The sequence below is a fragment of the Schistocerca cancellata genome, chromosome 3 (genome assembly GCF_023864275.1).
Source record: "Schistocerca cancellata isolate TAMUIC-IGC-003103 chromosome 3, iqSchCanc2.1, whole genome shotgun sequence".
NCBI classification, from domain to species: Eukaryota; Metazoa; Arthropoda; class Insecta; order Orthoptera; family Acrididae; genus Schistocerca; species Schistocerca cancellata.
Genome location: NC_064628.1, coordinates 801,535,591 through 801,550,347, shown reverse-complemented (window position 1 = coordinate 801,550,347; position 14,757 = coordinate 801,535,591). Strand labels below are relative to the sequence as shown.

The 14,757-nt window shown below is 45.0% G+C and overlaps 1 non-coding gene across 1 annotated transcript; it reads right to left on the bottom strand.

Annotated features, from left to right (window-relative positions):
- Positions 1-6,090: 6,090 nt before the first annotated feature.
- On the bottom strand, positions 6,091-6,163 carry Trnaa-cgc (transfer RNA alanine (anticodon CGC)). The gene has a single exon. It is a non-coding gene; the product is annotated as a tRNA-Ala (tRNA).
- Between the last annotated feature and the right edge of the window lie 8,594 nt (positions 6,164-14,757).

Genomic DNA, 14,757 nt, shown 5'->3' with positions numbered 1-14,757 from the left:
AGTTCAGCGAAGTTTTCTGAGCTTCTCTCAGGTGCACAAGCTTGTTTGAGGCTTCGCATTCACGTTGAGAAGGAGAAGTTCATTTGCCTTTTTGTTGCGGTGAACACGCCCAGATTTGCTTACACTTCAGAGTTGATCGTTGCACCATAAGGCCGGCCGCTGCGGTCGAGCGGTTCTAGGCGCTTCAGTCCCGAACCCCACTGCTGTTACGGTCGCAGGTTCGAATCCTGCCTCGGGCATGGATGTGTGTGATGTCCTTAGGTTTAAGTAGTTCTAAGTCTAGGAGACTGATGACCTCAGATGTTAAGTCCCATAGTGCTTGGAGCCATTTGAACCAATTTTTGCACCATGAGGGAGACCATCAAACAAAATAACCCTTTCAGACTCCCAGAAGACTCTCGCCATGACGTTACCGGCTGAGAAAACGGCTTTGAAATTTTTTTCGGAGGAGAGTTTGGGTAGCACCATTCCATGGATTACTGTTTTGTTTCCGGCTCGAGGTGATGAACCCGTGTTTCATCGCCTGTGACGATGTTCGACAAAAATTGTCACGATCAGCTTCGTAACGCGCAAGCAACACTGCACATATGTTCTTTCGTTGCACTTCATGGCCTTCTGTTAGGTGGCAAGGAACTCAGCGGGCACTCACCATTGAGTGGATGATTGTGTCAGCAGTACCAACAGTGACGGCCAGTTGAGTAGCGAGGTGGTCGATTGTGAACCGTTGATCACCTTAAATGAGAGAGTCTGGAAGTTCCAACATTGGAGAAGTCACAGCTGTGTGCAACTGACCGACACGCGTGTTTAGGCGACGTTGCTATTATGATGAAAGACGCCCTGCCCAACGGATCACAGTGCTTTTGTTCACTGCCAGCTATCCGTAGGCCTTGTGTAAAAGCCTATGAATAACTGGGATGCTCTGAATTTCTGCCAAAAGGAACTCAATGACAACTTTCGGCTAACATCGCACCTCCGTTACACATACCATTTTGAAAGCTGCGCAGTACTTACTGAACGCCCTTCGCAGTGCAATGTAGTTTGAGGACGGGACCCGACAAAATGACGTATCGTCAGAACATGGAGCGGTGCAGGTATCAGCTAAACTAAACGGCAGCTGTTAGCTTTGCATAACGGGCAGCACGCTAGCTTGCGAGAGGGGAACACACGCGTGGCTGGTGCACAATAAAGCCTGAGGGTGGTTTTCAGGTTGTTTCCTACGCTCGGCTAGGTAAATGCTGGACTGGTCCCCAATTTCTGCCCAAATAATACTATAGACAAACAGATAAAATATGATCTCCGAAAGAACAAAGTGTACACAATTCACAGACAGATGGCGCACGCCTTTTCCCCCTTATAGTAACTAACTGTTGCGGTGACAGAAAGAGCATTCGGCTGCGAAGATAAACAAAATCTATTTTCCAAATCCTGAGTACAGCAGAGCCTTTACTAGATGCGGTTAACGGTGATGAAAGGAGAAAGAGAAACCAAACGGAATCTATGAGCATGAAGCAGTAAATTGCAAGAGAAAGAGTCCTGGTGAGTGAGTTTGTCTTCGCCTGTGAAGTGTGAGCGTCAAGCAACTCCAAGGAAACTTACTGCCAAATGATTAGACTGGCGAACAGGCAAACTGAGCTGGCCCATCAAATGTATGGACACGCTCATAGAAATTTTTCTTGAATACTACGTGAGTGACACTCCTAGATTAGGAACTTTTGGCTGCTAGGCATCATGGGAGACACTTCGGCCTAAGGTACTTCAGATACAGCTCAGAGGTCGCTCAAGGCTTCCGTCTTGAGTTTAGTGACAGCCAGTGGGGAGTAATTGCCGTAGTCGTTGCGGTTTCGGTCCAAGCTTAATGGCTGCGAACTACTAGTTTACATTGACATCCTGAAATTCTTCCCAAAAAATGGTTCAAATGGCTCTGAGCCATCTGTGGTCATCAGTCCCCTAGAACTTAGAACTACTTAAACCTAACTAACCTAAGGACATCACACACATCCATGCCCGAGGCAGGTGACCTGTGACCGTAAAATTCTTCCATCTCGAGAGTGTGGTGCAATGAATCTCTGAAGTCAGTACGTTGCAATCATCATCTCATAATTAAATGGATCCCCTCTCCTTCTACATCTTCTTCTTCTTCTACAGTCCACGTCTTGGTATATACTGCCTCCCATTCTTCCATCTCGAGAGTGTGGTGCAATGAATCTCTGAAGTCAGTACGTTGCAATCATCATCTCATAATTAAATGGATCCCCTCTCCTTCTACATCTTCTTCTTCTTCTACAGTCCACGTCTTGGTATATACTGCCTCCCACATTTCTCCTCCTTACTCTCGTCTCCAAGTGACAAAACACGTGACCATTTTGGTTGTACCCACACTCCATAGCCTTACATTGTCTCTTATCTTCTCTGCTGTAACTCTATCCTTGCCCCGTGCAGATCTTTTCAATTTATCAATGTACATTGTGCTTCTGTAGAAGATCTTCCCTGTAACCATACCATCTATTTCCAGTTAAGAGCAATAGAAATAGTCAACAGTGATGATATTTAATACCACCAACTATAGTTAACTTTTGAAAGATTCTTAAATCACATGTAAGTCTTTCACTTTTGTTATTGTATTTTAGCGATATACACGTTTTAAAAACACCTGACTGAAGATAAGGATGTTTGTGCCATTGACAGTCACATATGGAGCAAGGTGGATGAAAGAATAACAAACGTAAAAACTCTCAACTCTATTCACTATATCAAATTTTAGCCTATTTAATCTAATTGCACCGGTGAACCAGGCGCCGACAGTGAAAACAAAAAAATAACAACAGCTTCATGAAAGTTGACAGTTGCCCATAGATCTACAGCTTGTTGCGACTTTACATACAACTGAGAGCACCCAAAATATTTTCAAAACGCGTATATTTATCGAGCTGCGGTTTTCTCTAACTGTATACAGGGTGATTAACGAAGATATGCAAATATTTTAATAAATTTTTCTACAAGTAAAACTAAAGAAAAAATTTCATATAAATGTACGTCCGCAAATGTTTAGTTACGGAGTTACGGCAAATAAAAGATTTTGCCTGAAATTTAGCAACTTCGCTAATATGAAGCCATCGCAAAAGTGTACGAGGTTAAAGCAAAGCACGATTTCCATGTATTCCATCATGTTCTCTTCACCGATGAGTGTCGCATATGCCTTCAACCAGACAATCGACGGAGACGTGTTTGGAGGCAACCTGGTCAAGCTGAACGCCTTAGACACACTGTCCAGCGAGTGCAGCAAAGTGGAGGTTCCCTGTTGTTTTGGGGTGGCATTATGTGGGGCCGCCGTGGTCATGGAAGCCACCGTAACGGCTGTACAGTACGTGAATGCCATCGTCCGACAGATAAAGCAACCATATCGGCAGCATATTGGAGCATGCACATCTTTTAAATAACTTCCTTCAGGATTATGACATCATTCGACTAGAGTAGCCAGCATTTTCTCCATACATGAACTCTAATGCACATGCGTGGGAGAGATTGAAAAGGCCTATTTATGAACGACGTGACCCACCAGCCACTCTGAGGTATCTACACCGAATCGCCGTTGAGGAGTGGAACAATCTGCACCAAAAGTGTCTTAATGAACTTGTGCATAGTATTCCATGACGACTACAGGCATACGTCAATGCAAGACGACGTGCTGCTGGGTATTAGAAGTACCGGTGTGTACAGCTATCAGGACCACCACCTCTGACGGTCTTGCTGTATGGTGGTACAGCATGCAATTTGCAGTTTTCATGAGCAATAAAAATGGCGGAAATGATGTTTATATTGATCTATATTCTAATTTTCTGTAAAGGTTCGGGAACTCTCGGAACCGAGAGGATGCAAAACTTTTTTTTATGTGTATATTAGAGTTAGAAAGAAGAAGGTTGTTATGAAGCGTCAGTGTGATATAAAAACCTTACCTAGTTTTCGAGTAATTTACTGATAGCTAAATTTGGAACAAAATCGTCCTTGTTCGAACAGTCCACGGTCTACAGTTTATAACAGGCACAATATTTCGGTGATCAGACATGTCGCCATCGTCAGGTGCGCTGGAGAACTGAGCTCCTCGCGTGCATCTGCACGGAGATAACTTGTCCTCCGATGTGTGATGGAGTTCGCAGCAGTTATTGCTTTGCCTCCCATGCATGCCGATGTAATGCGACTTCACGTGTAGATTGTCTTCTAGGGTGTCTCCTCAGCACAGTTCTGCAGTGCTAGCTAGGCAGCGAGCAGGTGTGGCCATCGGGTGGTGACGCTGCGCGGCAGTTTTCGGCCCAGCGTCCGGATTTGGGCGTTGTGCGACCGGCCAGCACGTTCGTAAAAGGTGCGAGCGGTCGTCTGGAAGAGGTCACGGAGCAGAGGTACTTCCGCGACGCCGTGAAGATGAGCGGTGGGGAAATCGTAAGGCAGGTGTACGGCCAGCCGAAGGATGCGATTCTGCAGTGTCTCCAGCTTCTTCAGGTTCGTGGCGGCGGCGTTCCCCCAGACGACGACGGCGTATTGGAGTACAGGGCGGAACAGCGCCTTGTGCAGAGTGATGCCCAGCCGCGGTGGTAGTTGGGAGCCGGGGTTCAGCACCGGGTAGAGTATGCGGAGCCTGTTCCGCACTTTGTTCTTCACTTCGCGGATGTGCGGAACCCACGTGAGTCGGCGGTCGATGGTGACGCCGAGGTAATGCGCCGTTGGACGCCACGGGACAGCTGGCCGGAGTTGCCGAGCGGTTCTGGGCGCTCCAGTCTGGAACCGCGCGACCGCTGCGGTCGCAGGTTCGAATCCTGCCTCGGGCATGGATGTGTGTGATGTCTTTAGGTTAGTTAGGTTTAAGTAGTTCTAAGTTCTAGGGGACTTATGACCACAACAGTTGAGTCCCATAGTGCTCAGAGCCACGGGACAGGGCTTCCACCGACGGCGAGCGGTTGCAGACCTGCAGGAACGAGTCGCCTGGTGACGATCAGGAACTGCCTCTCGGCCCCATGGAATTGTAGACGCCACTTGACTGCCCAGGCTGCCAGGGAACTGAGCTCCTGAATGCGGGCGGCCGTATTAAGGCCCCTCTCACTGCGAGGCGTTCTCTCAGCGGTCCGCGCCCGCCGTCGCGCGTCGGCGGTCGCTCAGACGCTCGCGTCGGCGTCTGTGGTGGCGTCGGTGTAATTGCCTCGTCCGCCCTGGTCGCCCGTTCGTTTTCCTTGCTGAGCGTCTCTTTAATTAGACCCAATGCTGGTTACCATGCCCTGCTGAGGTTATAGCCGCAATCTCGGCTGATGAGTCTGTCCCTGCTACGAATTTTGATAGCCTCTCTAACGACGCTGCCCCAGTATTTAGATGTCTGTGCCAAGATCCTGGTATGCTGATAGTTCATTTTGTGATTTGCTCTGCGACCGCTGACTTGTTGGGGTACCCGTTTCTCCGGAATACAGTTTTGAGTCGTTCCAGAAGAAGAAACAGCTAACATAGAAAATATTAGTTTAAACCCCAGAAAATAATATGTAAAATTTTTGTTTGGAGTTTTGCCCTATATGGTTAAGAAGGATGCCTAGTTGCGGAGCCAGAACGGAAAAGGCTGCATCCCTCAGAGATATGGTGTTATAGAAGAATCTTGAAGATTTCATGGACAGACAGAGCGACGGATGAAGAAGTATTCAACAACGAGAGGATAAATTATTGTGGAGGACATCCAAGGAACGAGGGCAACAATGTAATGGACACCTACACAGACGCTGCCCCTTCATTGTACGAGTAAAACGGATGGAAAGAAAAATACCTGGGAAGACTCCACAAGGAAGACAAAGACTCAAGTACATCATCATGAAGAAACAAGATCGGAAATTCACGAGAATTACCGAAGATAGGGAATTGCTGAAGATAGGTGGTGGTGGTGGTGGTGGTGGTGGTGGTGGTTAGTGTTTAACGTCCCGTCGACAACGAGGTCATTAGAGACGGAGCGCAAGCTCGGATTAGGGAAGGATTGGGAAGGAAATTGGCCGTGCCCTTTCAAAGGAACCATCCCGGCATTTGCCTGAAACGATTTAGGGAAATCACGGAAAACCTAAATCAGGATGGCCGGAGACGGGATTGAACCGTCGTCCTCCGGAATGCGAGTCCAGTGTGCTAACCACTGCGCCACCTCGCTCGGTGCTGAAGAAAGGGAAAAATATGAAAATAAAGGGTAAAACGTTCTGTGAAGTGATTTGTCTAAACGGAAGAAAGAAAACAGATTAGAGAAATAGTTGACGTGCTTTTCAATAATGGTCGAAATCGTATACAGCAAATGACGAGCGTCAAATGTTTCTCTGATCTATTTTACTCTTACTTTTAGAAAAATTATTTCAAAAACATTTAACAGTCGTTTTTGGTTTTCACGTTTTACTCATAAAGCATGAAATTCACTTACATACCGATCGGTATTCTGTTACTGTTAAGTGTATACACAACAAGAGATAGCAGAGAAGCATCAAATTATACCGTAATTTGCTATTCATTTTATTTTTTCAAGATTGAATAAAGAATTCCACAATTGCTACACACTGTAACTTTTGATGCGTAATATAGCTAGGTCTTGAAGAGATGAACTTTTTGAAATCTCACTTACACAGCTAGCAGCAGCTGTTCCTGAAATATTTCAATTATTCGTCAAATCACTAATTAACTTTTTCTTAATTTGCCTAATTATTTTCAACCAATTATATCTTTTTTGTTGCAAAACTAAAGCTCAAAATGGTGAGACTGGTGTGTTTGATACCCATTTATCCATTTCCAACACTTAGAATCGCTATGAAACTTGCGACAAAAATTTTCCCTCCCGTCACTTACTATGTTTATCGTAATTACCTGGAGTAGTTTCAGGTAATTAAATCAAATTTTGCAAAATTTGATTTCAAGCATACAAATTTGATACTCCATTTGTTCACTTCCCACGTCTCGTTCCGGTATGAATATTCCGAAAAAAATTCCATTGTGTAATTTCTAGGACGTCTTGTTTTGGCTCAGCTCAAACATTTGACCAAATAGGCGTAAGTAAGGGGTACAGTCTGTCTCTCCTATTGTTCCACTGTACATCGAAGAAGTAATGAGGAAAAAGGTGAGACTAAATTTCTGGGTGAAAGGACCTGAATGATAAAATTCGCTAATAATGTTGAAGAATAAGGAACAATTGCGGGATCTTTTGAACTGAATGAACACTCTAATTAGCACAGAATGGAAACTGGGAGTAAACCAAAGAAAGGCGAATTTATTGAGGAGTAGCAGAAATGAGATTAGCGATAAATTTCGCATCACAACTGGGGATCACATAGTAGGTAAAGCGAAGGAAATCTGCCATTTTAGAAACAAAATAACACACAGCGCAAGAAGCAAGGAGAATGTAAGAAGCAGATTACGACAGGCAAAGATGACATTCTTCGCTAAAAGAAATCTAACAGTATGAAACACACGGCTACGAAAATTCGAACAACAATTCATTGTGTTGTTTCTAGACAGTTTCTTGTTTTCACTCCACTCAAATATTCAACAGAAAATGGAGAAAAAGAATTTCTGCTAAGGAATCTGCAGATTGAGAAGAAAAGATGAAGAAGAAGAATAAGAAGTAGAAGAAGAAGAATGCCATTGAAGACAACGTAGCGAAGTCTTCTGCTTCGGCTCAGCTATTGAGTAACAATGTTGAAGTATCGTAAATTGACTGCAGACAATCCGGCCTGCACTGGGATGCGAAATGCTAATCATACACATTTATTTTCAAGATTTTCTACATCACTGACGAAGAAAAATATACAATTAGTTTAAAGTTATTGTTCTCGTTAACTTTACTTTGAAGACCTTTTTTATATTGAAGATATTTTTATATAGAAGTTGCCGCCTATTGGCAATCTGTTTACCATGCTAGAAAGCTGTTGGAGTGGCTTGGATTCTTTACGCAAGAGTAGTCTGTCACGCGAAAGGGTCATACACGTCGATGATAACAATTTAGAAGGCATCATTATAGACGGTCTAATTTTACTATTATGCACAACGGAATACAGAGTTGTTCACTTTCTTTAAGCCAGCGTTGTCTACTGCGCAAATAAACTGAAGTACATCAACTGAATTACATAATTGATTTATCTTTCTACTCATCATTACTATACAGAGTTTGCAATGTTACGCTACAGTTCCCTAAACTTATATCATTAATCTACATATTTATTTTCATAACTTAATTCATTACTTTACTGCGTTTGCAATGTTACGTTACACTTGTTCCAGCCTCAATACCATTAATATGTCCGCCCCCGGTAGCTGAGTGATGACATGCGCCTCATCGAAAGATGTATGGCGCTTCGTGCAGCAAATCATTGCCTGCTATCTCCGGGTGCCACCAGACACAATCGAACCTCGAATGTTTCTATACCCGGAGGAGCGACATTTTCCCGCCGCCAAATGTCATGTTATTACGTGGGTCAAATGGTGGGCGGTCGCTTATCTCTTTAATGAGGGACCTAAATCCCTCCTCGACTTCTGGACCTATTTACGAACAGCCCATGCAGCTCTCGAAAACGCGCCACGTTACCGAACATTATTTGCTAACTATCTTCGAGCGGTCTTTGTTAGACCTCCACTGCGTTGGGGGGTGCCTGGCTAAGAGGGCACCCACCCCTCCTCCCCCGGCGGTGTCTGAGTTTCAACCGCCTACGATCTATTCTACTTCTGACCTCCGCGGATGGGAGAGCGCGTCGCAGATTGCGCGGATATTATTTCTTTTTGCTTTTCCTCTTTCCTTTCTTTTTCTTTAACCAGAATTTATATTTCTTTTCTCTTTCGCATATGTGTTCCCATAATTTCATGATAATTAGCGAATCTTACAAAAACACATGCCAATAAATAAATAACAACGCCTTCCACTACTGTTGATTCCTGTTTCTCCCACTTCCCTAAGCACCACAGGCTCGGTGGTGGTGAGGGGGACACTGTGGCCAGGCCTCAGGTTTCGACCCCTGCCCACTTTGCCCCCCGAGCCCCCACCCGTCCACTACATAAAAAAAGTGGTTCTAGGCGATATATAAAACAATAAAAACGGAAAGGGAAAAAAAAAGTGATCAGCGCGACAGACTGTCAATCCTAAGGGCCCGGGTTCGATTCCCGGCTGGGTCGGAGATTTTCTCCGCTCAGGGACTTGGTGTTGTGTTGTCCTAATCATCCTCATTTCATCCTCAAGTTGCCGAAGTGGCGTCAAATCGAAAGACTTGCACCAGGCGTACGATTTACACGACGGGAGGCCGTAGTCACACGACATTGTCATTATACCATTAATATGCATCAAAATTCCTAAACACTGTTATTGTAATTACAATAGTTTTGTTACCACTATAATCAATGATACAGAAGTCAATGAACAAAATGTTTCAGAGTCCTGTTCAACTGTGATTCTATATCGAAAAAGTGGTAATTGTACAACAGCTAATCTATATATCATTCTCAATATACTACGTGGAGAAGCAATGGTTTATCCAAGTTCTGACTCTGTCCAACTTGAAGAAATAAACAACGTTCAACTGTACCCAATAGCATTTTTAAACTCTTTAAACCCGTCCTGTTAACCACCTCACCAATTTATTTCAAAGAAAAGTGCTGTTATTATGTTAATTTGAAATCTTAACGTTAGTCTGGCATTAATTAATGACGTAAGATTAGCGGTAACTCACTTAGGCGACTATATCATCACTGCTAAATTCGTTGACTCCGATAAAACTATGCTCATACCCGGCATTAACCTCACACATTCTGATCCAACCATGCCTTTCGAAATAATAAGACAATTCTCAATAAAAGTGACTTTAGCTATGACCATTAATTAAGCATAAGGTACAATGCGTCAAAAGGCTGGATTGTATTTAGCAGGACTTGTTTTTTCGCATGGACAATTATACGTGGCTTTTTCACGAGTTCGCACATCAAGTGATATTTATGTTCGAGCTAAAGACACATACAGCCAGAAAGTAAACTATGATCATATTATAAGCGCCAATATTCTTTTCAAAGAAGTTTTGTACAATAAGGATATTTAAAGAAAATAAAGTTACTCCGACAGTACAATATTTGATTTTTATATGTTTTGGAATTAACCATATCGTACCTAATAATGTCTGTTTTTTACAGTGAGACCAATATTCATCCCTGACAATATTATGAAAATGATAGATTTCTACTCACCATATAGTGGAGATGTTGAATCGCAGACAGGTACAACAAGAAGACTGCTAAATAAGTAAGATTTCTGAGTCTGGCCTCAGCAGTCAGAGACAGTGGTCATGTGTGTATGTGAGTTGCGTTTGAGTGAATATGTGTGTGTGTGTGTGTGTGTGTGTGTGTGTGTGTGTATGCTGTCTAATTCAATACAAGTCCTTTTAACCGAAAGCTTACGTGTTTAGCAGTCTTATTCTTGTGCCTGTCTGCAACTCAGCATCTCCACTATATGGTGAGTAGCGATCTATACTTTCCATAATACTGTTGTTATTCCATACTGGATTTTCCATTATTTAAGATTTATTGCTACTGCTCAAGAGACAATACCTCTTAATAAATGCGTACTAGCATTTACTTAAGTCTCCAGTACTGTATTACCTGTTGTGGACTGATCATGGTAGTTTGTAAATTACACTACTGGCCATTAAAATTGCTACACCAAGAAGAAATGCAGATGATAAAGGGTATTCATTGGACAAATATATTATACTAGAACTGACATGTGATTACATTTTCTCGCAATTTGGGTTCATAGATCCTGAGAAATCAGTACCCAGAACAACCACCTCTGACCGTAATAACGGCCTTGATACGCCTGGTCATTGAGTCAAACAGAGCTTGGATGGCGTGTACAGGTACAGCTGCCCATTCAGCGTCAACACGATACCACAGGTCACCGAGAGTATTGACTGGCGTATTGTGACTAGCCAGTTGCTCGTCCACCATTGACCAGACGTTTTCAGTTGGTGAGAGATCTGGAAAATGTGCTGGCCAGGGCAGCAGTCGAACATTTTCTGTATCCAGAAAGGCCCGTACAGGACCTGAAACATGCGGTCGTGCAGTATCCTCCTGAAATGTAGGGTTTCGCAGGGATCGAATGAAGAGCAGAGCCACGGGTCGTAACACATCTGAAATGTAACGCCCACTGTTCAAATTGCCGTCGATGCGAACAAGAGGTGACTGAGACGTGTAACCAATGGCACCACATACCATCACGCCGGGTGATACGGCAGTTGGGGATGACGAATACACGCTTCCAGTGTGCGTTAACCGCGATGTCGCCAAACACGGATACGTCCATCATGATGCTGTAAACAGAACCTGGTTTCATCCGAAAAAATTACGTTTTACCATTCGTGCACCCAGGTTCGTCGGTGAGTACACCATCGCAGGCTCTCCTGTCTGTGATGCAGCGTCAAGGGTAACCGCAGCCATGGTCTCCGAGCTGATAGCCCATGCTGCTGCAAACGTCGTCGAACTGTTCGTGCAGATGGTTGGTGTCTTTCAAACGTCCCCATGTGTTGACACAGGGATCGAGACGTGGCTGCACGATCCGTTACAGCCGTGCGGACAAGATGCCTGTCATTTCGACTGCAAGTGAAACGAGGCCGTTGGGATCCAGCACGGCATCCGTATTACCCTCCTGAACCCACCGATTCCATATTCTGCTAACAATCATTGGATCTCGACCAACACGAGCAGCAATATCGCGATACGATAAACCGTAAGCGCCATAGGCTACAATCCGACCTTTATCAAAGTCGGAAACATAGTGGTACGCATTTCTCCTCCTTACACGAGGCATCACAACAACGTTTCACCAGGCAACGCCGGTCAACTACTGTTTGTGTATGAGAAATCGGTTGGAAACCTTCCTCATGTCAGCACGTTGTAGGTGTCGCCACCGGCGCCAACCTTGTGTGAATGCTCTGAAAAGCTAATCATTTGCATATCGCAGCATCTTCTTCCTCTGAGTTAAATTTCGCGTCTGTAGCTAGTCATCTTCGTGGTGTAGCAATTTTAATGGTCAGTAATGTATTTGCGCACGTCAGCTAGTGAAAGAAATAACATTTTTGTCAATAAAGTGTCCAGGTTTGCAGTGTGAAGAGCAGGAGGGACAGGTGTTGTGAGACCGAGTAATACTTGTAACTTGGCAGGTGGGCGACGCAATCAGAGCAGAATCGGCAGGTCCGGCACAACCCCGCGACGGCCGGGCATGCGTGCAATCCCACCGGCGCAGGCCACGCGTCTCTGGCATGCCGGCCGCCACCCCTCGGCCACCACCTGCCCCCACCACCCACGCCAGGGCCCACTGCCCCTGGCGTCCTCCCATTTGCCGGTCCTAGTAGCACTCACCTATCTCACTCCCTCTCTCTGTTCCCACCTACCTCTGTACTAAAACTCCCACGTAACACAGGGTGGCCCAGACATTTGCCGTCGAAATTATACAGGGAATACAGCATCCACATCGACACCTACATACACTGAAATGATAATTAAATCAAGGCCCTAAGCTGTCGACAGGCGTTGATATATATCAACGGGGACGGTTGAAAATGTGTATCCCGACCGGAACTCGTACCCCGGATCTCCTGCTTACATTGCAGACGCTCTATCCATCTGAACCACCGAGGGCACAGAGGATAGTGCGACTGCAGGGATTTATCCCTTCACGCTCCCCGTGAGATCCACATTCCCAACTTCATGTCCACACACTACATTCGTAGTGTTCCTGCCCTTTATGCTCATTACTCGCGGCAGACAATCTTACCGAGTCCCGTAAGAGTTCGGGCAATGCGTGTGCATCCAGTACAGAAGAAGAAGGTCAATGGCCAGTTAGCCTTAAGAATGTGAAGCTTAATTACCGGGTGATCAAAAAGTCAGTATAAATTTGAAGACTGAATAAATCACGGAATAACGTAGATAGACAGATACAAATTGACACACATGCTTGGAATGACATGGGGTTTTATTACAACAAAAAAAAAAGTTCAAACAGTGTCCGACAGATGGCGCTTCATCTGATCAGAATACCAATAATTAGCACAAAAAGTAAGTCAAAGCAAATATGATGTTCTTTACAGGAAATGCTCAATTTGTCCACCATCATTCCTCAACAAAAGCTGTAGTCGAGGAATAAGGTTGTGAACAGCACTGTAAAGCATGTCCGGAGTTATGGTGAGGCATTGACGTCGGATGATGTCTTTCAGCATCCCTAGATGTCGGTCGATCACGATACACTTGCGACTTCAGGTAACCCCAAAGCCAATAAACGCACGGACTGAGGTCAGGGTACCTGGGAGGCCAAGCATGACGAAAGTGGTGGCAGAGCACACGATCATCATCAAACGACGCGCGCAAGAGATCTTTCACGCGTCTAGCAATATGGGGTGTTTGTTTTTTTGTTTTTTGATCTAATAGAACCCCATGTCATTCCAAGCATGTGTGTCAATTTTTACCTCTCTATCTACATTATTCCGTGGTTTATTAAGTTTTCAATTTTATACTGACTTTTTGATCACCCGGTACATACACTGATGTGGTTCAAGTCATTGGATATCTCCTAAAATCGTGCCGGACCTCCTTTTGCCCGGAATAGTGCAGCAACTCGACTTGGGCATGCACTCAACAAGTCGGCGGTACTATCCTGAAGAAATATTCGGCCGTGCTGCCTCTATAACCGTCCGTAATTGCGAGAGTCTTGCCGGTGCAGGTTTTTGCGCTCGAGCTGACCTGTCGATTACGTCCCATGCCGGGAGACCTGGTTGGCCAAATCTTTCACTCGAATTGTCCATGCTGTTCTTCAAAGAGATCGAGAACACTTGTGGCCAGGTGAGACGGCTCATTGCGAAGAAATCCGTGAATAGCTGCAAATGGTCTCCAAGTAGCCGATCATAACCATTTCCAGTCAGTGATCGGTTCAGTTGAGCCAGAGGACTCAGTACATTCAACGTAAACCCTGCCCACACCATTATGCAGCCACCGCCAGCCTGCACAGCGCCTTGTTGACAATTTGGGTTCATGGTTTCGTAGAGTCTGCGCCACAACCGAACCCTACCATCAGCTCTTACCGGCTTAAATTGGAGCTCACCTGACCAGCCCATCGTTTTCGAGTCGTCTGGGATACAACCGATATGGTCACGAACCCAGCAGGGCGCCGAAAGCGATGTCGTGCAGGAAGCGAAAAGCACTCGCGTCGGCTGTCTGCTGCTATACGGTATTAACACAAGAATACGCCTCACTGTCCTAACGGATATGTTCGTCATACGTCAAACATTGGTTCCTGCGTTCATCTCACGCAGTGTTGCTTGTCTGTTAGCGCTGATATATCCGTAGATTTTTACATAGTACATCTACATCTACATTTATACTCCGCAAGCCACCCAACGGTGTGTGGCGGAGGGCACTTTACGTGCCATTGTCATTACCTCCCTTTCCTGTTCCAGTCGCGTATGGTTCGCGGGAAGAACGACTGTCTGAAAGCCTCCGTGCGCGCTCTAATCTCTCTGATTTTACATTCGTGATCACCTCGGGAGGTATAAGTAGGGGGAAGCAATATATTCGATACCTCATCCAGAAACGCACCCTCTCGAAACCTGGCGAGCAAGCTACACCGCGATGCAGAGCGCCTCTCTTGCAGAGTCTGCCACTTGAGTTTGTTAAACATCTCCGTAACGCTATCACGGTTACCAAATAACCCTGTGACGAAACGCGCCGCTCTTCTTTGGA